General features: G+C 50.7%; 1 protein-coding gene across 2 annotated transcripts in view; it reads right to left on the minus strand.

Annotated features, from left to right (window-relative positions):
* The window catches only part of GALNT18 (polypeptide N-acetylgalactosaminyltransferase 18), a 357,288-nt gene that overhangs the window by 186,056 nt on the left and 147,164 nt on the right, over positions 1 to 24,068 (minus strand). The gene's annotated exons all lie outside the window — the stretch shown is intronic.

Raw genomic sequence — 24,068 nt, forward strand, 5'->3', positions numbered from 1 at the left:
GAGTGCCTGCTCCCCTGCCCAGTTCTTGCCAGTCTGCTCTCTCTCCACTGTCTGGTCCTGCTGAGAGTTTCCTGGCTACACCCTATGGCATTCATCTAACTGCTAGGACCCTCGGCCAGATTGCCTCCTGCTGCTTCAGGCTCTGCCCACCAGGAGAGGGGCTTGTTGGCACAGCAGACAGACAGACCATCCCCAAACCTCCACACGCTCTGGGCACTGCACATTGGACCTCTGGTAGACTTTGTAGGGGCAAACCTCACACCAGATCAAGAGAATTCAGATTCTCCTGGAAATGTCCAAGAAAATGGAGGGGGTATTATTACCTACAAGAGCAGAGGCTTGGATGTATATACACACAAAAATCCCTGCCCCACTATTCACTGGCGACATGAGCATAAGCAAACACTCAACCTCTTGATGCCTTGATTTCCCCACTTGTAATGTGGGGATATTAATAATAATACCTACTCCTCATTCCTGAGATCTGTGAGGATTATATGCAATAATGTACACGCAACACTTTTTTCAGAGTAAGTGCACAATAAATGGGACTCGGGGTTGCTATAGCAAGGGTAGCCTGGTGGGTCAAGACCCTCTTTTACAGGGATAATGAGTAGGTCTTGCCAGGACACAGGCTGACTATGGAACTCATTCCAAGGGACAGGTAGTCAGGCCCACCATTTAAGGTCAGCAATCAGAGAAACTGGACAGGGATGCTAAGGCTACTGGACTGGCCTATCATGTTCATAAACATGATGTAAGTAAGAGATGGAGCCTGGAATGAGACAGGGACCAGGAGGAAGCAGAATAGGGTTCAGAACAGGAGAGGCAGGCTTAGGACACTTGCCAAAGTCCCTTCAGCTATCTACATGGAGCCAGTAGGTGCAAACACACTTATGTCAGGTAACTTAGAGGTACAGTCTGGAGACAGGCAAAGGGCTAGGGCCCTTGGTCTTCAAGGCTGGAGAGCTCAGAGCTGCATACCACAGCTCTTACCACCTCCTTCTCCTGACAGATTCTTGGAAGAGTCCACTTGGGAAGAGGGGGAGGCTTGAGAATAAGCCTTCCAGCACCCAGGACACTCCTATCACAGAGGGGGTGCTCCTGGGGGAGGAAGCCCCATCACTGGAGGCACACAAAGGAATTCACAGGCAGAGGCGGCTGTCCTAGCTCCTTGCGAATTAGACAGCGAATGATTCTGAAAGCAGAGCGAGCGCACCAACGCCAGAGACTCGGGTCAGGGAGACACCAATACTCGTGCCCATGGAGCTGGGTGAGCATGTGTAAGCACCCCTGCTTTTCGGGGGCCATGTCCTGGGCACATACTCACTCTGGAGATCCATGTAACTCCTGGGATAACCATCACAGCTAGCACTTGCTGAGTGCTTACCATGAGTCAGGCTCTGCCATAAGCATTTTTCACATACCAACTCACTTCCCCTACAGGGTGGGGACTGCCCCTGTCACCATTCTAGAGACAGTGAACGCGAGGCACACAGAGGATAAGAAACCTTGGCCTGGTTCACTTAGAAGGAAGTGAAGTAGCTGAGATGCAATCTGAGGTGGTCTGTCCCCCAGGGCAGTGGTCCCAACCCTTAAGCTGCACTGTCTCCACAGAGCAAAGGGCTGGATACAGGTGAATTCCAAAGATGAACATGGCGTGTCATCTCAGTTACCACTTTTCCTTAAAGATGCAGAAGGAAACTCAGATATATTAAACATATTAGACATTTAAAGGAGTCAAGTGCGAACTATGTGCGCATTTCTATGACAAAGCAAGAACTTCTGGGACTGCGGAGCTGCTCAAGGCTCCATCCCAGGGCTCAGGCTGCCCTTGGCCCCTCGACTTGGTGTGTTTGAAAGGAAATACAGGGCTCATCTGATCTTGAAGGTCCTTGTTATTTCTAAAAAGATGGATGGTTCGTTCGTTTGGATTCAGGAGCAGCAAAAATCTAAATGAGTGAACCAACTGAATCACACATATAATATTTAACACAAATGGAGTTTCACTGCTCTCACATACCTAAACGGATATTATCAAGTAAACTCAGGTCATTTAATGAAAAAATTATGATTCACAATTAGACTGGTATTGCATAAAAATGGATTATAAACATATTAAAGTCCTGGGTCCCAACACATACTTGTGCCTTTTTTACTCAGTATGGGTACAAAGGACAACAAGTTTGATAGCAGTGGGTTCTGAATGATGAGTCACGGGCAGGACAGGGAGAAGCGGGGGTATATTTGGTGAATTTCTGCCTGAGCCAAGCACAGCGCTGGCTCATGTCTTTACCCAAGATTCTCTCTGTTGTGCTCACAGGCTGGATCCCATGAGGGCAGGAGGACATCTGTCTTGTTCCCTGCTGTATCTGTGGCTCCCAGCAGAGTCTGTGGCTCTTACAAGGAGATCAGTCCATCATTTCAAAACAAATCAGTTTATCAGTACCCCATAGCAGTTAGTTACTAGACACAAGGAAACCAACGATGAAGAAGTTGAATGGCTAATCTGAGGTCACCCAGTTTGTCAGGGGCACTGAACCTTTTCTCTGCACCAAGTGGGAAACTATGGTCCGAGGGCCAAATCTGGCCCACCATCTTTTACATAAATAAAGCTTTATTGTAACACATGATATTCACTTGCTCTATATTTAGCTATAGTGCTTTAGGACAGCAAACGCAGAGTATGACATACGGCTTGAAAAGTGGAAAATATGTACTTTCTGGCCCTTTAAGCAAAAGTACGCTGACCCCTGCTCTACACCTCACATTTGACATCCCTTAGGTAAAGAGGACTTGCCTCTGCTAATCCATTCATTTTGTTTCCTTAGGAGCCCTGGCTGTAGAGACAGAATGTATACTCCAGCTCTGCCATTTTCCAGATTAGCTTAGCTGCACCTCAGTTCCTCATCTGGAAAGTGGAATGGGTACTAACAGTACTTTCTTGTTAGACTATTGGTTCATATTCAATGAGAAGGTCCATGTGAGAGCTTAGCACAGTGCCCAGCACATAATAAGTGTTAGCACAGGGAGCGTCAGTGGCTAAGGACACACACAGCCCCACAGCCCGCCAGGGTGCTCCTCCATTCACACTTCTTGAGCTCAGGTGAGGAAGATGAATGAGGTCCCAGCTCTGGAAGATGCTGCTGCTGTGTAGCTCCAGATGAAGGGCGTCCATGTCGACAGAGTGGCCTCCCATTAACCAGTCCTAGACTCAACCCCCCGCACTCTCCAGTGAGAGAGCAGACCTATAAGAAGGACATGTCTGACACAGTTAGGGTGAAAAGAGGCCCCGGGGAAGTGCCTGGGCTGGGTCCTCCGCAGGGGTCTGGAGGTGTCCAGACCCATCTGGTGAGGCGCAAGACCCACAGACGTCTCTCACCCAGTGATCAGGTGTCCCTGAGGGGCAGGCATGGGCTGCGGCCCCCGCTGGGGTTCACTCTTGACTCACGGAAGGGGTGACCTGAGAGACGTGTATATTCAGGGGGCTCAGTGCCCTCCTGGGAGAGCTCATTCATGGCACAAATGAGGAGAACACAAGGAACTCAGCCAGGCGGCTGAGCCAGTGTTTGGAGGGGTCTGAGCACAGCACGGAGGCTGCGGTCCCAGCCCACTCCTCACCCAGCCCTGTGCTCGTCTGTGTCCCAGGGAGAAGCAGGCTGAGAGGGAACACTGAAGGGCCGTTTCACTAGACAGTCACGCACGGGGCACAAGCGGCACCTGTGTAACGCCCGGGCAGCAGAGCTATTCCTCTGCCTCCCCCGACTCACTTTGAACAACCACGAGCTGTGGGCAGGAGGGGGGCCCCAGTGGGGCCCGACTCATGAAGGACACTCACTGGAGACTCATTGGTCGAGGGGGGCAGTGCCATGTTCTGCCCCTCTCTGCTCATGACCTCCCATAGCCAGTGGTCCTTCTTGGCCACAAGACAGATGGCTCTAACAGAGCAAAAACTAGAGAACAAGAACTGGAGCTGCCAGGACCCCAGCAGGCCTGGGACGGCCAGTGAATGGGGAAGGAAGAACCACAGCACAGACTGCAAGTCCGAAAGGCCCGACTGGCCATGTGATTTGGAAATAGTTTCTGAACCTTCAGGCACATATGCCAAGGTGCCACTTGCCAGCCATCACCAAAGGTTCTGTCCAAAGTGGCCAAGTGTCATTCAAAAATTATTTGAGGACCAATGAGGAGGGGACTGCAGTGTTTACTGGGTATTTCCCGCAAAACCTTGCCCCTGAAGCTGATCCCTGCAAACACTGTACCGCAATCCCACTGCACCGGCCCTGCCCGGTGGTAAGACCAGGCCATCACAGTGGCCCCAAGATGTAGGTTCTATCATTCCCATCACAGGTGAGAGAAGACTGCACCTCAGAGACAGGAAAGAGCTTGATGCTGAACCTGTACTCCTGACCACAGCCCGGCCTCTGTGTCATGGGAGAGACACACTGTCTGGCCTGAGGACTAGAGGCACTTCAGGCCCCAAGAGGCTGCTGATGTTGGTCTGCACTGGTTCACAGCAGCTGGTAACCCACTGCAATACCTTCACAGCACTGGTAAATAGCTGCTTCCCCGCGGCCCTCCACGTGGCCCTCTTACTCCAACTGCTCTGGCCCTTTTCTTGGATCCGGATCTTTCTACCAGCCAGCAACTGAAACATGTAAGCCTGCTCTGCCTCCCCACCCCACCTGTTCCGTGCTGTGACCAGCATTTATGCCAACTGGCTAGCGTCTGTGCCTTGCTAGTTAAGTACAATTTGACTATAACTTGCTCGAGCCCTTCCTAGGAGGCCTCTGTGAAAAAGAATTATGGGTTTCTGGAGACAATTCACTCAGCTCATCCGTTCCCCATGTTAGTGCCCAGGCCTCATCACACATGACCTGTTTTCCAGAAAGTTCTGCCAGTGATCACAGAAGGCATCTAGGAAATGCCACAATATGGTCCCAGAGACAGGCCCACAGAGCCTGACATGCAGCCCGCTAATGAGAGCGGAGAATTTCAGATCCAGGTCCTGACAGCCTCCGTGCTAATTCACAGAGACAGGAGGGAACTGGGGCAGGAAAGCAGCTTCCGAAGCTCCAAGCAATGAATGTACCCGAGGCTGCAGCTCCGAGCCCGAGCCCCAGCTCGCCAGCCAGGCACGAGGAGGCCATCTGGAGACCCAGTCAAGGCCCGTGAGGCCTCCAAAGCCGCTGATGCTGACAGCGGGAGGAATACCTGTGTGAGGAGGGCTGCTTCAGGGAGCCCCCCAAGGGAAGTCTCTCCCAGCTGCTTCTGCCTGTCTGGGCGGCGCCAAGACTGCACGATGGAGGAGAAAGAAAATGGGTCTTGGAGTGAAACACACATTACCATACTGCCCAGCCCCTCCCATTTCTGATGGCCTGTCCTCTCTAGGACCACGTTCCTGGGGATCCCTGTCTTTTGAAGCTGAGCCATTTTGTCCACTCCCGCCATGCCCTTCAGTGGAAATTCTGAGGCTGGAAGAGCTGCAGAAGAGCCTGTAGCCCAGACCTCTCCCTGAGCCCGACTCTGCTCCTTGGACTTTAAGATGAATCTTAAAATAGCAACAGAAGGGGTAACATTGCACGATCGCTGCTGGAGGTCAAAGTGATTTGGGGCTGGACAGCAGGACTGGCCAAGCTCTGCTGGGGGACAGACTGAGCCACCTGGGACGAGGCCCACCTCGCCAAGGACCAGTCAGCCAGTTGCTCAGGCTGGACTAGGGGCTCACTGGAAGTGGCAGTTCTGCTTCTGATCCCTCCATATGGGCACCTTTGGGAATATTTCCCCAAGCAGTGGAGCCCTCTTGTTTTTTTGTTGTTTTTTTTTTGTTTTTTTAATGGTTTTCCCCAGTTTCCTATATGCCCCTCTTCCAGGCAGTTAAGACGACTGAGGGTGGGTAGTGAGAGGGCCTGCCTTCTGCCCTGCAGCCAGTCCTATAGCCTGCTATTTCAGTTTCTGCCCTCCAGCCATGCTCAGAGCTGAAGCTTTGGTGTTGGGTGGTGAGATCCAGAGTCCAGGGACAGGGAGGCAGGGAGGAAGGCCAATGTCCCAGGTAATTGCCTGCTGTGTGCACTGGGGCCCTGTGTCTAAAGGATGTCTGGGGGGCAGGCATAGACGGCCCTGGCGCCTGTCCGCCTGCTGGAGTGTCCTGGGGGCCCCTTCTCCCACTCTCCTAGTCTGTTCTTCATTTTCTCTGGGCTAGATCCACAGTCCAGCCCTTCAAGTCTGCATTCCCTTGGTTGTGGAACAGGAAGAGACTGCCAGGCTGGTGGGGGGAGCCGCTGTTAAGTCGGCTTTTGGAGGGATGAAGGCTAAGCATGAAATAATGGAGCTGGCAGTGCTGAATATCAAGATAAGAATTCTTAATGCAGTTTCCTTTCCTTCCACTCCTTTCATTTTTTTTTAACAGCTTTATTAGGGTGTAATTTACATACTATAAAATTCACCTGTTTCAAAAGTACAGTTAAGTGATTTCCAGAAAACTTTTCTTCCATTCTTGAGATGTCTTGTTGTATGCTTTATTTGGTGTTAAAAAGAAAAGGGCTAATTGAATACTCAGAAATGTATGTTGTTGGTGTTCAGTATCACCTGCTGGCTGGCTCCCTGCTGATGATAAAGGACCATTGTTCCCACTTAAACAGCTTGATGCCTGGGCCTCGCCCGAGAAGCCCAGAAGCCCGGGAAGCGTCTTCAGAGCCTCAAAGCCCGTCCATGGGAGCAAAACTGATGAGGCAGGATTCACACCTCCACACATGGGCTGGTTCACCCCGGAACAGCAGCGGCTAGTCCTGACTGCCTCTGCTTGCCCTCTGCAGTGCCACCTCCACACTCCAGGATGTGTGGCCTCCCCACTTCTCTTCCGACACCCAGCCCTGGATCCAAAGTGGTGCCCCGGGCCTGTCCTAGCCAGAGGGAGGCACCGAGATCCTGGGGGAAACAGGAGGTCCTGAGAGGCAGGGAGCCTCAGTCCACCCTCCCCGCAACACGGGGCAAATCCCCGTCTCCCGCTCTGTGAGATGGACCCAGCGTTTGGGCTCTACTGGGGAGAAGAAGGAAGACTTGCGCACATCACCGTGATGCTTTTCTTACCCCTCGAAAAGGAAGGCATCAGGCCTCCACTTGTACTTGGGCTCCCAAGGGGAGATCTTCAGGGTTTTAAAAACATCCTTCAATGTGCTAAGAGTCCTAATAATAAGGAAGCAAAGTACTGTGTTGAGTTGAGGGTCTCCCCTCCTTTCCACTTTTAGAGATGCAGTAAGACATGAGCTGAAGGTCTTTTGCCCCCACAGTTCGGCTTTCTTTTCCAGGAATCCTAAGAATGGCTAAGAGAAAGAAGTGGGATCTGGCAGGAAAGAGCTTGGAGGTAATCAGAAGCAAGGAGCTCTGACAGTCTCAGGCCCCACACCATTCGAAGCCTCTGCAGAACGACCTTATCCGCTGTGGAAGAGACACACGGGGAGAGCTTCCTCTGGCACGTGGACAGCCCTGCGGGGAAGGGGAGCGGCTGCCACAGAAGGCCTCCTGACCAGGCAGGGCCAGGCCTGCATGGCGAAGGACAGCCTCCCACCGGGGCTCCAGAGTCAGCTCTGCCATGGGCAGGCAGTGTGACCCTCGTCAATCTCCCTGAACCTCAGCCAGCTTGTCTGTTTGATGGGGATGATAAAACCTCTCGCTAACTGTGAAGACAAGGCAAGCTGGTGGCATCAGTAAAGTGCTTCGCAAACTCAGACTCCTGGCCAGTGGGTCTGTTTCCTGTTGCTGCCGTTAACAGATGCCCACAAATTTAGTGACTTTATGCTAATGTATTATCTTGTAGTTTTGGAGGTCAAGGGTCTGACAGGGTCTCTCTAGGATAAAATCAAGGTATTGGCAGGGTTGTGTTCCTTTCTGCATGTCCTAGAGGACAATTCTTGAATCCTTGAATCCTCCATTCCAGCTTCTAGAGGCCACCTGCTGTCCTTGGCCCATGACCCTCTTATTTCATGGCCAATGCCAACAACAGTGGGTTGAATTCCTCTCACGTGGCATCCCTCTGACTTCTGATCCCCTTTGACACTTTGAAGGCCCCCATGATTACATTGGGTCCACCTGGATAATCTCGGACACTCCCTATTTTAAGGTCAACTGATGGGCACCCTTAATTTCATCCACAACCTTAACTCCCCATTGCCATATCAGCTAATATTCACAAACCCCAGAGATTGGGATGTACTTATCTTTGTGTGTGGGGGGGCACATTATTCTGCCTTACCTAGTAACAGTTCCATCACTGTGGGGTTTGCTCTTTATAAAGGTGTGATTCTAATACTCTGCTCTCAGGGTTGGAACCCTGAGAGGCAAAGGAATGACAGCTCCCATTTGTTGAGAGCTGACCAGCTTTCAGCACAGCGGTGGTCTCCTCCCTGACATGGCTCTGGGACTGCACGAGAAGACACACACCCAGGAAACCAGGGCAGGGCTGCCAGTCAGGTTCTCCAAAGGAGGCAGGTGCCCATGAGGCCAGCTGGGAGCCTCGTCCCTGACCTTGAAGCCACCCTGGCCCTGCCTCCCTCATGCACCAGCTAGTGAACAGCGAACAAGAGCCAGGGAGGTGCAAGGCATGCGCCGAGGCCACTGCCCTCCTGCCTCCTGCTTCTTCCCCACCAGCTCTGACTGAATCATCCTCTTCTCCAACTGGTTCCTCACTGCCGGCCCTGCCTCCCCTGCTGTGCTTTGAATTGGTGAGTTTGGTTACCCCAAACTCTGGCTTTCAAAACTCCCTGAAGCTGCAGTTCTATTGTTTTGGGAGTTTTCTCATCTGGGAATCTGAGAAACTGCATACTGGCAGATACCTAAAACCATCTGCATTAGATTTCATGGGAGTCATCAGAGGCAGTATGATGTAATGCGAGGGCTGGCAGGCTCTTTCTGTAAAGGACCAGTAGTGAATATTTTAGGTTCTCAGATCATGAGGTCTTGGTTTTAACTACTCCACTCTGCCCTGGTCTCTTGAAAGCTGTCATAGATCATATGCAAATGAGTGGGTGTGGCCTTGTTCCAGAAAGAGTATTTCTATAGCAGGCAGCAGGTCAGCTCTGGCCCCTGGGCTGCAGTTTGCTGACCCCAGTGCAGTGGCAGCAGAGACTGGCTCCTGGCTGCTGCATCTAATAAGCCAGGTCATAACTGCTCTGTGCTTCAGTTTCCTCACTAGTAAATAGGATAACAATACCAACCTTGTAGGGTAGTAGTGAGAAACGGAGAACAGAACCTGTGTCCAGCACTCAGAGCACAGCCTGGCAGCTTGTAAGCTGGGTGAGTGTTAGCTAGGATCTGCCTGCCGGTCAAAAGCATCCACCTCCAGGACACCTCTCAGCCTCACTGTATGAGGACCCACTCTTACTCTCCTAGTACTGGCCTCATGGGCCACTACTCGAGCCCACCTAATTCAGCCCCAGCTGGGAAGGACCAAGGTAGTTATGATCCTGGATGTTCAAGTCACTGAGAACAGGATCCTGAGCAAGGCCAGAATAGAGGGCAGAGGAATCAGGCCTGCCCTCCTGGGAGGGGCTGGGAAGGATAAAAGAAGGCTGGGATTCAAGAAGTGTGATGGGTCCTAACAAGAAACTAGAGAATGAGTCAGGGGCCTAGGGAGAAGCACTAGTCATTTCGTTCTGGGCTGACACGGCAGACAAGAAACAGGAACTCGCCTGACTCCGGATACTGCGTGATGGCCTCTGGCAGGCAGACAGATCTCACACCAGGTTCCTTGCCAGCCTCGGCCCACCATGCCCTCTACCCTCTACAGGGTGGGCTGTGGGCCTGGGTGCGGCTGAGCTCACAGCTGAGACAGCCTGGCAGGTAGGGACAGCCAGAGCTCAGCGTGTGCATCCACGCTCATGGAAATGGAAATGGACTTGATTAGAAATTATACGGAATGAAAGCAGCCATTAAAGGTCCAGGGTTTTATGCTCCGAGCCAACCACATAAAGAACATGTGAAAAACTCATTTTAGGGAGTGACAAATGTATGTACCTTAGGAACGAGGATTTATAGGTGCCATTATGCGCCACTTTAAAACAACCCTTTAAACCTAGAATTCTGCCTAGGAGATATAATGACCTCTGAAGCACATATCATCATTTTTTTTTTCCTGAGAGCTGACAGCCTGGAGATGAGCACCCAGATTTCTACTAAATATACACCTCACCATTCACACATAAAACACAGTGTTTCCACACATCAATTCTTGAGATGAACAAGTTGGTGACCCTGTTGACGTTAAAGTGGCATGCTTCTCCTGGCACTAATACGCAGATGGGAACAGCTGGGCTCAACGGGGAGAAAGAAATGTGCTCCTTTGCAGCAAGACGGTCTACAACTCGGACCAGCTTCAGACTGCCTGCAACAGCTGCAGTTCCTAGGTGTGGGACAGGCTACAGGAGAGTCCTTGCTTTGGGAAACCTGCAGCCTGAGGTAAGCTGGTAAGAGTGCGTCCCTGTCCTCCGTAATATTACTTTACCCTCTTTACTCTGGTCTCAGCCTCTCTGGAAGCCTGCAGGTTTCCAGTGTCTTTCTTCTGGTCTTAAAGGGCAGCCGTGTACTGTCTGGCATGGTTCCCTTTCATGAATGAACATCAGACTTACCCAGAGGGCTTGTTCCATCACGGCTCCTGCTGGGCCCCGCCTGCAGGGTTTCTGATGTAGCAGCAGGTCTGGGGTGGGACCCGAGAATATTCATTTCTAACTAATTCCCAGGAGATACTGAAGCTGCTGGAGGGGCCCCACTCTGAGAACCAGGCTGTAGAGATGATGGGAGTCACAGACTTCCTTCCAGCCCTGACTCTGCAGCTTATTCATCCTGAGAACGAGCAAGTCCCTCCCTCTCTTCAGGCCTTAGTTTTCTCTTGCGTAAACTTGCTGGGGTGGGATGCAATGATCTCTAAGACCCTTTCACATGATTCTAAGATAGTTCATCTCACATGGGAATTGGTGAAGCAGAATGTTCAATGGTATCCTTAGGTCTCTAGTTCAAACTTTTTATTTTAAATAAACTAAGGTCCAGAGAGGTTAAAATGTCTTGCCCAAGGTCATACAGCTCGGTAGCAGCTGATTCTTGGACCATGTAAGTAGATCAAGGCCCTGAGTGCCCTCATTCGCTTCTCAGTGCATCTGCTACTACCCGTGAGGATTTCTGCAAAGTGGTGCTAGGGACAGACCACCTTCTGGACCCCCAAGCCTACCCAGTACCTCTGAAGCTGCCAAACCCTAGAGCCCGAGCCTTGGACACATCAGCAGCTCCTCCCTCAGATACTCCTCACCAAGGCTGGTGCCCAGGTCTATGCAGATGCCCCTGCAACCTATATGTCAGGCTGGCAGGGAGGTGAGGGGAGCACTGCCAGTGTGGAGGGGGAGGATATTAATCACCAGAGCCCGGGACTATTAACCAGGCTCCCAGAGGAAAGCAGGCTTCCTGTTCTGCTCAGTTATCATCAGTTGAATCCTTATCCAGGGGTGCACATTTGCACACACACATACACACACATACGAGTCACAGCAGCCCACAGCAGCCTACAAAGGCTCGTTCTGAAAACAGATTTCTCTAGTCCCAAGAGGCTGCTCACCGCATGTTGGAAGACCATTAAAATGTGTCATTTCAAAGATGAGAGAAGAACACTTGTAAAAACAAACTTGCATGAAGAAATATTACAGGGTTGCATTCTGGTTCAACAGGCACATTAGCTTCTTGAAGTGCAGTTGCCAGTGGAGAAGGATCCATAGGACCCGGGGTGGGGGGTGGGTGTGCTCACAGGCTCCTGGGGGCCCGGGCTGTGGGGGCCCCAGGGCCAAGCGCCACCACTCCCAGCAGCTGTTGGCTCCCTGGACATCTTTTCCTGGTTGCTCTGAGTCGTAAATCTCCCAGCCCTGGCAGTCAAGGCTGTATTTCAGTGAAGAGAAGTGGATTTGTCCTTCGAAAAAAGTTAACAAACAGGCCCTCCCAACCCCAGGCTCTTGCAGGACCAGGAGCGGCTTTGAATCCATGTCAAAGAAGCCATCAAAGGAAATAGGCCGTTTCAAACAAAATTCATTTCTCAAGCATGACGGTAAAAATATTTATCACATGAAAGATGTGAAAACCTTCATGATGTCTCAGCGTTCTGTATTATGGATGCAGCACATGTCCAGCAGAATGTGTGAAAAAAAAAAAAAAAAACCAGTTATCCCTGTGATTTTAAAAGGGGGAGAAATTAGACCTTTCCATCTGGTAAATTCTTAATTTGCCAACCCCGTCGTGCTACATGGGCACCTGAGGCAGAGGAAGGAGGTGGGCTCAGCTCTGAGTCAGATAAAAGAATCAAGGGCTTCAGACAAAGAAAGTCTATATGTCCGGACACAGTGAATAGGGTCCCACACTTATCTATCTCTGTCAGCTGGGGGCCTTGGAGAGCATCCAAGCTCCTGCCTCATGCACAGGGTCAGACAAGGCCACTACAGTGCACCTCAGGATTACCAACAGGGTCCGAACTTCCTTCAGGGACCTCCCCAATCAGGAGCGTTTGCTGTTCTAATGGATTTTCAAGGTGCAAGACAAAGCCTGTTCTTTCATCCAGAAAGGATCACAGGGGTGGGGAGGGGCGGGTGTAGGGGGCAAGCCAGCCTTTCTGGGAGGCCCAAGTTTCTCAGTCTCAGATCTGAGGATGAAAGGTCTGCTCAGAGAACCTAGGGTGCCCAGGTTCTACCTCCATGCCACACCTCATGGTTGGTGGGTTACCAGAGTGGGCACTGGGATGCACGGCCTCTAACGGATCCATGAGCATATCCTTCTCTTCAAGAAGGAGAGGCACCCAACGTTAATGCCCTTTCCTCTGGATGGGTGGCTTAAAAAGAAGCACCCTGGTGGGCCCTGGCACACTGAAAAAGACACAGGGGCTTGCCCTACCTTTCCTGGGTACCCACAGAGAGGTGGAAATTAAACTATGCATTTGGAGGAACAAATGAAAGTTAATTTACTTAATCAACAAACTGCATCGAGATGCAACTGTGCAGAGATAGCCTGGTCTGGCGGGGAAGTCCAGGACCTCTGAGCCACACAGCTGGAGTTTGGCTTCACTCTTCATTAGCTGTGTGGCCTGGTATAAGTCACTTACCTTCTCTGTGCCTTGGTTTCCTAACGTGGAAAATCGGGGGTAATCATACTACCTGCTTCCTCGTGGGGACTGAATAAATTAATGACAGCCTCTCACATTCTATGTGCTATATAATCCCTGGCAACGGTTACTATCGTTATGGGCAGGTACTATGCTGGCTGCTGGGACAGAACTATGAGCCAACAGTGGGGCATTTATGAGGTGGCTGCTCATGACTTTCTCACCTTTCCCAGCAGAGTCAGGGATACAGAGTAACTGAGAACAGGTGGCTACAGGGAAGGCTCCTATACCTTCCCTAATGGGACAAGAGGACCCAGAGCCCGCTGGTATCCTGGGGTGAGGTGCCTGGGGAAGGTCAGGCTCTGCTCCCTGCTCCTCCCCCCATTCCTGCTAGGGTGAGGGGAGTAAGGGAAGTCGGGAACGCCACACGGGAGTAGGGGAGCCCAGTGCCCAAACGTGAGAGCCTCTGCATCAGGATGGATCCGTCTGACTGGGGAGCTGGGTGGGAGGCAGTGACTTTTCCAGCCAGGCTGGTCTGTCGCACGTGCAGCCCAGGGGCGAGGACACGGGGATTCCCTTCCTAGGGGGCTGTGACTCTGCGGGACGCCCTATGGATTCCTCACAGCATGGGAGCTGTCCAGGCTGGCCTCTGCTCAGGACCCAGTGCGCGGGCACCTTAGCAAGACAACCCGGAGTGTAAGGCTGAGAAGTGTAGCTCAGGCAGGGCCCTGAAGGCAGACTCCACGAACCAGAGAGACCTGGAGGTGACAAGACCCTCCACTGTTGGGGGTCATGAACAGGAGGCCCCCAGACCCCTCACACCTATACGCCACTTGTCTTATGTAAGATATACCGCAGTTAGCATCCTGGTCCATAGAACCGGGCAAGGTCAGTGCCACATTAACCTTTCCTCCTGCCAGGCCCAAGGAGGAGCAGTGGGACTGATGGGTGTGTGGGGGTGCTGGGCCCTCTCAGGGTGAGGGCCTCACCCTGCCCAGGAGTCCTGCCTCTGAGCTCTTGTCTCCCTGCATTCCTTGACAGTGCACGGCTGAGCACAGCAGGTCAGAAAGTTCCCAGATGCAGACACGGGGCAGTCAGAGCCTGAAGGACCATCCATCCAGGACCACAGGAACCTTCCAGCCAGACCAGCGTTCTTGGCCTCCTTTGACTATAACTCACTACATTTATGTCTGGTACGTACATGCAAACACACATAAGGGAAACCACAATTTACAAAACAGTCTTTAGCCTTACTATATGTGACTAACTTTGGTATATTCTATTTTTTACTACAATATTTTGTTAAGAACAGACGTCGGGGACTTCCCTGATGGTCCAGTGGTTAAGAATACACCTGCCAATGCAGGGGAATGTAGGTCCGACCCCTGGTTCGGGAAGATTCCACATACCTCGGGGCAACTAAGCCCAGGTGCCACAACTACTGAGCCTGCACACCCTGGAGCGCTGCTCTGCAGCCAGAGAGCCCACCACAGCGAGAAGTGTGTGCATCACAACTGGAGAGTGGCCCCCACTCCCCACAACCAGAAAAAGCCTGCACACAGCAAAGAAGACAAGGCTGCGCATCTTAAAAAAAAATAACAAATGTTGGTTATGAACTAGGAGATTGATTCTATAACCTACTAATGGGTTGTGACCAGCATTTTGTAGAACAATGATCTAGATCAATGGATTGCAACCTTTTATAAATCAATGTCTCCTTTTCATAAATATTAAAATTTCCTACTTTCATATTCCTTGAAATTTAAAATAAATTATCACAATTGAAAACAAAAATAATGGCCATTTTGGAACCCTTTTTCAAAGTATGCATGCCAACTAACTACTTTCCCAAGACTGATATAGAATCCCCCATAGGAGAAAAGACGTCCTCCGCCCAATTAACCTAGCTAAGAGTGGTTTTCAAGAGCTTCTGCGGACTCCCCTTGGGGAAAGTGGACCCTGTGTTGGGGGGAAGGGAGGCCTGAGGTCCCTTTACCATAACGCTTTGAGTCCTAAATTCCTAGAATTTTGCATAGAAAACTTTTGAAAGAAAGGGTCACCAGCTAAAAAAATGATTGGAACCTCACAGGCTCATGCGTTCACCTGTCTCATTTCCCTGGGGAGAGAAAGAGGCAAAGCCATTCATTCCATTAGAAAGATTCAGGGATTTGCTGAAGGGAACACAGAGGCCAGAAGTGAGAGGGAGACAGGACAGGACCTGAGACCTGATCTATGGCCACATCACCTTGAATGCACCCCATCTCATCTGATCTCAGAAGTGGGGCCTGGGCAGGATGTTCTGAGGCCTTCAAACTGTTACAAAAAGGCCCAGCAATAAGGACATGCACAATAAAGGGACCCAATTCCCTGGCTTTGAGTTTGATTTCTAGAAGACTCAGGGTGGAAAAATATTAACTGGGAGTCAGAAGCCCTGCTTAACAGCTACATGTGGCTGTGATTAATACAGAGGGAAAATAAACTGACCATCTCGGAATGGGGGCAGCGTGTCTGGAGAAGAACATCTTCCTAATCTGGGATCCAGGAGGAAGGGAGCTCTTGATGTGAGAAGTCAGGTGCCCCTGTGCGAGCGTGTGTCCATGGGGGCGGTGGGCGGGCGAGCAGAGGGCTATGCTGGCTCTTCCTCTAAGAGACAGAAGTCAGTGCCAAGCGTCAGGCTCTGTGGCACCCACTCTCAGGCGCTGCTCCCCCAGGCTGTCCTCCACATTTGATGATCGGAGCACCCCCAGGATGGGCTGGTTCCAGATGCAGCTGCTGCCCTCTGCTCCTTCAAAGGGACTTGTCTGACCCAGAGCCAGGAGCGGCAATGCCAGAGGCTCTTTCCTGGACTCCTGCAAGGTCCTCTGAACACAGCAGAGGCTGCCGTGCCTATCGGATGGCCAGCCAGAGGCATCAAAGGGAACCACTCGGTGTCGTGGAGTGAGCGCAGGTCCAGGCCATAAATGCCTCTGAGGGTTGGAGCCAGCCCAGAAGACACTCACACACGCTCACACACAGAGCACAGATGGGCGCTGTCCCTGAGTCTGCGCTTACCCGAGCTCCCAACCCTGGCTGCACACCAGTGCCAACTGGGGAGCAGACAAAAAAACTATAAATGCTCAGGCCCACCCCAGACTGTCCTCTTCAAATTCTCTGCAGGTAGGGTTCCAGGCATCCTTTTAGTTTTGTTTCATTTTTTAATCTGTCCAAGTGATTTCAATACATAGCCGATTTAGAACCACTGGGCTGGGGAACCGTTCCCACACTTCAGTGTGTGCACACTGGGGAAAAGACAAATTCCCTCCAAGATGGTCCACCCCGCAAGATTCTAGAGTAGATTTGGTTTAGTGGCTCAATCGTGTCCGACTTTAGATTCCCCGTGGACTGTAGCCTGACTGGCTCCTCTGTCCATGGGATTTTTCAAACAAGAATACTAGAACGGGTAGCCATTTCCTTCTCCAGAGGATCTTCGTAACCTGGGAATTGAATCCAAGTCTCCTGCAATGCAGACAAATGCTTTACCGGTGAGCAACTAGGGAAGCCAAGCAGAAGGTTTGGGACAGGGTAACTATTAACAAGTCCTAAGAAATGAGCTCCTCCCTATCCACAGAACTTCATTCAATTCAAACCATTGCACGTTTCAAATGATAAAGCAATCCTTAGTATTTCATCCCCTTAACAAATACTGTAATCCTTTTATATCCCGTGAGTGTTTATTGGACAAATACTATGCCATCTTTCATATGGAGCACTGTGGTATCATTACCCTCTTTCAAACAGCCTTCTGGAAGTTTAATAACTGATGGCGCCAGGTCTATTTTCCTCATCTGAGCATCACGATGCCTCATTTACCCAACCTGGGCATCAAAGAGCTCCTTTTCCCAAGGGCAAATCGTGGAAGGCACTTGGATATACAGATACAGAAAAGAAGGGCACTCAAGGCCTGGAGCTGTAGCGCCCCAGCTCCACACTGGTGAGTATGGTCCTCCCTCCTGCCATGCATTTCTCATAAACGGCTGAGCCTGTTCTGATATTCTGAGTCTTTTCTCTGCACCACAATCTCCTCTTGTGTTTCTGATGCAGTATTCCCTAGAACACACGTTGAGAAACAGAGCTGCTGAGCCCAGGCTGCATGGAGGTTGCTGAAAAGTAAAAGAGGCCAAGCTGGGGGTGGGAGGATCGCACAGGCTCTTCACTGAACCCCCACTCCCCTGTGTTTCCCACCAGCAGAATTCTTGGAACTGGGAGCTTTTACAAACAGCACCCCTATAAATCAAAGTGGCCCCCTCCACTTCGAGAATGCCTGTTTAGCCCGCAGCCACTGCAGCAGATTCCACAGGTGCTAGTGCTGGAGAAAGTCTGGGAACCACAGAAGGGATACAGAGATGAGGGAGCCTCCCTGCAGCCTCACACTCAGGACAAGATGGACAGATAATCAGGTATCCCGCCAGCGTACCAACCTCACACTCAGTACGAGATGGATAGGTAACCAATGTCCCACCAGTGTACCACCTCACACTCAGGTATGAGATGGACAGGTAACCAGGTGTCCCGCCAGCATACCAACCTCACACTCAGGTAAGAGATGGACAGGTAACCAGGTGTCCCGCCAGCATACCAACCTCACACTCAGGTATGAGATGGACAGGTAACCACGTGTCCCACCAGCATACCAACCTCACACTCAGTATAAGATGGACAGGTAATCAGGTATCCTGCCAGCGTACCAGGTATGAGATGGACAGGTAACCAGGTGTCCCGCCAGCGTACCAACCTCACACTCAGGTATGAGATGGACAGGTAACCAGGTGACCCATCAGTGTACCAACCTCACACTCAGGTATGAGATGGACAGGTAACCAGGTGTCCTGCCAGCGTACCAACCTCACACTCAGGTATGAGATGGACAGGTAACCAGGTGTCCCACCAGCATACCAACCTCACACTCAGTATAAGATGGACAGGTAATCAGGTATCCTGCCAGCGTACCAACCTCACACTCAGGTATGAGATGGACAGGTAACCAGGTGTCCCGCCAGCATACCAACCTCACACTCAGGTATGAGATGGACAGGTAACCAGGTGTCCCACCAGCATACCAACCTCACACTCAGTATAAGATGGACAGGTAATCAGGTATCCTGCCAGCGTACCAACCTCACACTCAGGTATGAGATGGACAGGTAACCAGGTGTCCCACCAGCATACCAACATCACACTCAGGTATGAGATGGACAGGTAACCAGGTGTACCAAATAACCAGGTAGATGGACAGGCAGGTGCCGCAGTACCAACCTCACACTCAGGTATGAGATGGACAGGTAACCAGGTGTCCCGCCAGCATACCAACCTCATACTCAGTACAAGATGGACAGGTAATCAGGTATCCTGCCAGCGTACCAACCTCACACTCAGGTATGAGATGGACAGGTAACCAGGTGTCCCACCAGCATACCAACCTCACACTCAATATAAGATGGACAGGTAATCAGGTATCCTGCCAGCGTACCAACCTCACACTCAGGTAAGAGATGGACAGGTAACCAGGTGTCCCACCAGCATACCAACATCACACTCAGGTATGAGATGGACAGGTAACCAGGTGTCCCACCAGCATACCAACCTCACACTCAGGTATGAGATGGACAGGTAACCAGGTGTCCCGCCAGCATACCAACCTCACACTCAGGTATGAGATGGACAGGTAACCAGGTGTCCCGCCAGTGTACCAACCTCACACTCAGGTATGAGATGGACAGGTAACCAGGTGTCCTGCCAGCATACCAACCTTACACTCAGCACAAGATGGACAGGTAATCAGGTATCCTGCCAGCGTACCAACCTCACACTCAGGTATGAGATGGACAGGTAACCAGGTGTCCCGCCAGCATACCAACCTCACACTTAGTACAAGATGGACAGGTAACCAGGTGTCCCGCCAGTGTACCAACCTCACGCTCAGGTATGAGATGGACAGGTAACCAGGTGTACTACTGGATACCACCATGTCACAATGGGCTGGCTGGCTGGACAGATGGACAGACTGACAGAGGGTCATTTGGGCTTGCTGCTGCAGCCAGGGCTTGGTAGAGGGGTATGCTGGTGGGGGTGCTATGTTGGTATGGGGGTAGCAGGTATGACTGCTGCCTCTGGAGACACACTGACAGAACGCAGCGTTCTACATGACTGCCAGTAAGCCAGCTCTGAGGAGATTGTTTTTTGGCTCCTGGGAGCCAGGAAAGGCTGTCTGAGTTGTATAAACGACTGTCTCAGACAGCGCAGTGCTAATGATGGCCTCAAACCAGGGCCCCAGACTGTTCCCAAGGACTTCACAGAGGGAGTGGATGAAAGGCATCTGGGCAGCTCTGCAAACCTCCCCCTTATTATGAGCGCGGTTCCAACACCTCACAGCACCACAAGGGCCTCGCTGTTCCTGTCTGCAGCCTCCCCTTCACCAGAAGCCGAGGCTTTTCCTCAGGAGCCCGGGGGCCCTCGAGGCAGGCGAGTTAGTAGGCGCACCCTGGAACAGGCACCCCTTCCCCGCCAGCATCTTCAGAGCCCTGATTCCACATGCCACTCAGCCACCCTCAGCGTCCATTTCTTGTGTGAGTACATCAAAGTGGTCAAGACCATGGGCACCAAATGCGACAGGCCAGGGTTTGACTCCCAGCCTGCCACTCATTACCCATGTGACCTTGAGCAGATGCTGGAATCTTTCTCAGCACCTCAGATTACTCAGATGTGGGAAAAGGATAAAAAGAAAACCTACCTCCTAAGAGCTGGGAAGAATATATGAAACATTTCATGGAAAGCATTTAACATGAAACATTTGATGGAAAGCACTTACCGTGCCTGGGACGGGGTAAGCACCCAATCAGTGTCAGTGAGTAGTACCAAGGTCATTGTTGTAGCACAGATTACAAAACACACACACACACACACACACACACACACACACACACACACACACACACACACACACACACACACACACACACACACACACACACACACACACACACACACACAAGGACTGAGAAGCAAATCCCCAAGCACAGGTCTCTGCCCTGCACCAGGCACATGAGACCTTGTGCTCTGAACCTTTTAAGCCTCCGCTTAGACCAAACAACGGCTACCACTGCCAACAGCCAGAAATACTGTCTTTCCAACCTGCTTTTGTGTCTCGGGTTCCCTTGGCCAATGGACAGTGACACCCAGATGCAGATAGTTTTGAAGTTGTGCCCAAAGTGTCTCCTTGCCTTGGGAGGACTCAGGGCCAGCCCTGTTTCACACCTGGCCCCCACTGTCATTCTTGCTGTGTCCCTGAGTCTACAGACCTGGGGTTCTCAGGCTTAGGGCCAAGTCTTCGGCTGCAGGTTCCCAGAATTGAGACCCCAGGCACTCAGTTCTACTGTATCATACCCCATGTTTGTGGCCTGGCCTGTAGATGGGAACTTTCACCTTCTCAGAAGATGGGGAAAAGCCCCCTACCTTCCTCTGTACACCTCACTTCCTCGCAGTCATTAGGGTGTGAGAAAGAGCCTACCCTCCATGCCATTGTCTGAGTAAGTGGCCACTCTGCAGACCCCATTATTCCTCAGGCATAGCCTTGAAGACAGTGACAGGATGACTATACACTGGCAAAATTTTGATCTTGCAATCTATGACTCCTTTCTACTCAAGGGCTAGTTGAGATACTGGCAGAGAACAGAACATCAACTGAAAATCTGGTTAGGACCTCCTTAGTTGGGTCCCTTGGCAGATTCTCAGACCCCTCCCTTCCTCCAGAGAGCTTCTCCTACCACCGTGACCCTAGCTACGGTTGGCCTGTACCAGCATCTCCCCCAGGGCCTGTCCCCACACTCAAAGACCAGGAAGGACAGCCAGGACCTGTGGCTGCCATGGTGTGTCTATAGTACCTCCGCAGTCCCCAACCACCTGTGGCCGCAGGATTCATCCCCTATATCCAGGGACACTTTCTCCCTCCATGTCCCCATCCTAAAAGCTTCTGCCTGGGAGTCAAATATCCCTCCCAATGACTTAAAAAAAAAAAAAAACTTTGGCAGCACTGCACAGCATGCAGGGTCTTAGTTCCCTGGCCTGGGATCGAACCCAAGCTCCCTGCAGTGAAAGCACACAGTCTTACCCACTGGACTGCTGGGGAGTCCTCCAATGACTTCTTGATCCCTCCCCATCCACACCCAAAAGCCCCTGCACATATGCCATCACCCTCTCATCTGTGTCTCCATTCCTTACCTTTCCTCTGGATCAGTCTCCTGACATCATCCATGTGCCCCAGTCCCCCTCACCTAATAAAACCTTTCTTGGGTCCCCTCACCCTATCTTCTCATTCCTCCCCTCTTCTTCAATTCCAGTCTTCTTGCAAGAGAAGTCTACACAGACTGCCTCCTCCTCTCATCCTTGGTTGGTTGGCTGGGCCTCAATTCTGGCTCATGGTTGCAGGGATTCCCTGAGGCCAGGACTGTGTCCCCAAAATATGTCTTCATCCCCAGACATGGCCCAGGGCTTAGGACATGACAGAGGCCCAACAGATGTTTGACGAATGAATGAATGGACAAGTGAACACAACTCATATCAGTTGTACCATTCTATGACTTCATTTTCTCATCTGAGAATCAGGGAAGCAGGTAGTGCTGGTCCAGTCTGACATGGCATTGGTCCAAGACCTCCCTCTCCATGCTATCATGACAGGCAGGTGGTGGCTGGCTGCTTATAAGGGTGCCAGTGACTGGGGTGGCAACAATAATCCCAGGCAAGCTTTTTCTTGCTCTGATTCCCTGGCTTTCTTTCAATACATCCCCTTTCCTTTCCCTCTGTTGCGCACACCCACTCTGTTGTGAGATTTTGAGCTTACCTGAGATGATATTCATAATGTCCACATCACAGGAGTTGGCACATAAAAGTAGAATCCTCGTGGAGCTGTACTAAGCAAGAAAACTGAGGCTCAGAGAAGTTTGGTAACCTGCCTGGGATACCCAGCAAGAAAATGAGGTAGGCAGCTTCCAGTCACTCTGGTCCCATTTTAGTTCACTGGACCACCCCAAGACAAGATACTCTCAAACCATCTCTGAGACACAAAGGCCCAGAAAATCCCTGGAACCATACAGAACATTATTGAATAGAATTAAATGGAACTCAATAGGGCAACTGTCACTTATTTGACTATCTCAGTGCAAAATACTCTGAGGCAAGAGCTTGCAGGAGTGAAAATGTATTTATTGAGCAATCAAATGAAAGTGCTCTGGGCCCAGAATATGCTCTCGTATAGAACTTACGTTATAAATACAAACCCAATCTTATTCCAAGGTTTGAAATGAAAGATTTGCCTTTCAGTAGAGAATCTGCATTTCAACATAAAGATGTCTTAACTATTCAGGAAAGATGCAAGACCTGGTTAATGCTGTATATTCACAGCATTTAGAAAGCCCGGGGATTCCAGAAGGCTCATTGCAGGCCTGAAGGCGACAGCACACACAGACAGTGCCTGGTGAAATATGTGAGCGTGACCGGCAGCATCCTGGGTACCGTCTCTAAAGGAAGTCTCCAGGGACAGCAGCAGCAGGGTCACCCTTTTGCAAGGCTGAAGTGGACATGTATGTTGGGGGAGACAGGAGCAAGTTCACTCCCAGGCCATTCGGTCAGCACTGAACACCTATTACCTGTCAAGTGCCAGGTGCTGTGACTGTGACGGTGAACTTTCCAGGCATGTCTGCCTCATGGAGCCTACATTCTACTGATGGAGACAGACACTCAGTGAAATAAAAGCAGGTCACTGCAGATCGTGACAATTGTTATGAAGGAAATGGGTCTAGTGGCACAAGAAAGAGACACCTGGAAGGGAGGTGCTGCTTTAGACAGACTGGTCAGAATGGGTCAGGCTAAAGACAGGTTGAGCTGGTATACGAAGGGTAAGAAGAATGGGCTACAGGGGAAGGGAGACAGTAGGCATGAGAGACTTACAGCTTAAGGGGTCCAAGGGGGCCCAAAGAGCTAAAATGGACCAGCATGATGGAAGCTGGGAAAAGATCACATGGGAGTCTGTAAGTTGGGATAAGGAGTGTGGGTCTTGTTCCAACAGCAAGGGAAAACTTTGAAGGGTTTAAGCAAAGGGGCTTCCCTGATGTCTCAGATGATGAAGATTCTACCTGCAATGCAGAAGACCCAGGTTCCATCCCCGGGTCAGGAAGATCCCCTACAGAAGGGAAAAGCTATCCACTCCAGTATTCTTGCCTGGAGAATTCCATGGACAGAGGAGCCTGGTGGGCTACAGTCCAGGGGGTCACAAAGAGTCAGACACAACTGAGTGACTAACACTTTCACAAGCAAAGGAGCAACATGAACTGATGAATATATGAAAAAGCTCATTCTGATCAGACAATGAATGGGAGGAAGCCACTTACGAGCTATAGAGCAAGCCAGGCAAGAAAGGCCTTGGATGAGGCTGGTAGTTTGAGACACAGAGAAGTAACCAGATTTAAGTTACCTTTTAGAAGTAGAAACATCAGGCTTTAAAATTAAGTAGAGGTAGATTCATTCATTCATTCATTCATTTAACAAACACTGAAGATCAAGAAACAGGAGGTTCCTAACCATGGAAGAGTTGCTGGAACAGAGGCAAGGCTTGGGAGGCCTTAGATTTCCCATAGGTCAAACATATAGATACAGACATTTATCTATCTATCTATCATCTGTCTGTCTATCTATTTATCTATTTATCTCTAGTGATGCACCTTTCATGGAAAGACACTGCATTCATTCAACAAACAGAGATGAACTACTAAATACTATGAAAATTTCAACACATAAATTCCAACTGCCTGCCACTTTAATTTTATCACAAAGAGAATAGCCAAACAAGATCTCCTTCTCCTTCTTATAATCCTACTTTGTGTCATTTCTCTGGGTGCTTTCTACCTACATAATATAT

The sequence above is a fragment of the Capra hircus genome, chromosome 15 (assembly GCF_001704415.2).
Source record: "Capra hircus breed San Clemente chromosome 15, ASM170441v1, whole genome shotgun sequence".
NCBI lineage: Eukaryota > Metazoa > Chordata > Mammalia > Artiodactyla > Bovidae > Capra > Capra hircus.